This window comes from Salvelinus alpinus, chromosome 18, assembly GCF_045679555.1.
Source record: "Salvelinus alpinus chromosome 18, SLU_Salpinus.1, whole genome shotgun sequence".
Lineage (NCBI taxonomy): Eukaryota > Metazoa > Chordata > Actinopteri > Salmoniformes > Salmonidae > Salvelinus > Salvelinus alpinus.
Genome location: NC_092103.1, coordinates 162939 through 164580, shown reverse-complemented (window position 1 = coordinate 164580; position 1642 = coordinate 162939). Strand labels below are relative to the sequence as shown.

General features: G+C 37.1%; 1 long non-coding RNA gene across 1 annotated transcript; it reads left to right on the top strand.

Annotated features, from left to right (window-relative positions):
* Positions 1-525: 525 nt before the first annotated feature.
* On the top strand, positions 526-1420 carry LOC139543474 (uncharacterized). Its single transcript, XR_011668722.1, has 2 exons — positions 526-655; positions 1210-1420. It is a non-coding gene; the product is annotated as an uncharacterized lncRNA (long non-coding RNA).
* The last annotated feature ends 222 nt before the right edge of the window (positions 1421-1642 follow it).

Below are 1642 nucleotides of genomic sequence, written 5' to 3'. Positions count from 1 at the left end.
TTTGTGGAACGTTCCAACAGGAATCCGTTCCAAAAACTCCGTAAATATCAAGGTTGCCAACAAACAACGCATACAGTCGTATAACAGTAGAATGACATACCGGGTTGGGAGTGAGCTCTGTAATTACGTTTTTAACTCGGAAAAAATGTCTCTCTTCGTTCTGGTAGCCTCCGCCATTTCTCGTTCGTTGGTTTAGTTATTATTTCCGGTGTTCCTGCATTCCCCGGTGAACTCTGTTGCGCCTCAATTGGGGAATCGCTGTGGTTGAAATGTAACTAATGACCGCAAGCCCCAGTATTTTATTAGCTAGGTGGCTTGTACACAATTGTTACCGATGATACTGTATATACCTACTCGTAGTACAGAAATATGCATTGTATTTTGCCAAGTTCTTTCGGTGTTAATCCTGTTTCCCAGACATAGCAGGTAAACTGTGTCTGTGTTGTGTTGTTGAGTTCATCTTGCCTAGTTAAATAAAGATTAAATTAATTAGAACATTTCAAATATATACTTTGACCTATTTCAGGTAACCCCAAGATGCTTGATTCACTACAGCTGCTTTTGAAGAACTTTCCAGTCGTTTTTGCTTTACATTGCGACTTTTGAACGTCTGTTTATTGGACATATATATTAGTGTCTAATAAAAAAGAGCAACGTATGTAAAGCATCCTATCTGTTTTAAGGTTATAGTGTGTGTGTATATGCGTGTGTAGTGTAGGTCCTCTTGATGTCCACTAGGTGTCAGCACGGCTTCAATAATGTCACACCAGGTTCACAACATGTTTTTATGTGTAACAAATCTAATTGTCACATGCGCCGAATACTACATATGTAGACCTTATAGTGAAATGCTGACTTACAAGCCCTTAACACATATTTTTCTAAAAAGGAAATTGTTGGTTAATTAAGAAATAAAAGTTACAAATAAATAAAGAGCAGCAGTAAAATAAAAATAGCGAGGCTATATACATGGGGTACCGGTACAGAGTCAATGTGTCGGGGCCCCGGTTAGTCGAGGTAATTGAGGTGTTCCTTTCAAGTCCAGTGGTGTAAATTACTTAACAAAAATGTATTTAAAGTACTCCACTACATTCCGTTTATATCTGTGTTTTTTTGTATCTGTACTTTTACTCTTTCTGTTTCTTTACAACTTTTGATTTTACTTCACTACATTTCTAAAGAAAATATTTATTTTTTTACTCCGTACAGTTTCCCTGGCACCCAAAAGTACTTGTTTCATTTCGAATGCTAAGCCGGACAGGAAAATGGTCCAAATCACACACTTATCAAGAGAACATCCCTGGTCATTCCTACTGCATCTGATCTAGCGGACTTACTAAACACATGATTTGTTTGTAAATTATGTCTGAATGTTGGAATGTTCCCATGGCTATTACTTAAATAAACAAACAAGAAAGTTGTGCTGTCTGGTTTTTAATAATATGGAAGGTCAAATAATTTATACTTTTATCACTGATACTTTATCACAACTCTATTAAAGGACATTCTACACAAGGTGTCACTTCATTTCTTGCTATTTGATGGGAACTACCCTCTACCCCCCTACACACCTCAAGTTAGCTCTTTCATGCCCACAAAAGGCAACATCAAAAATGGCTGTCTAAAAATTGCTCTCCCTGGA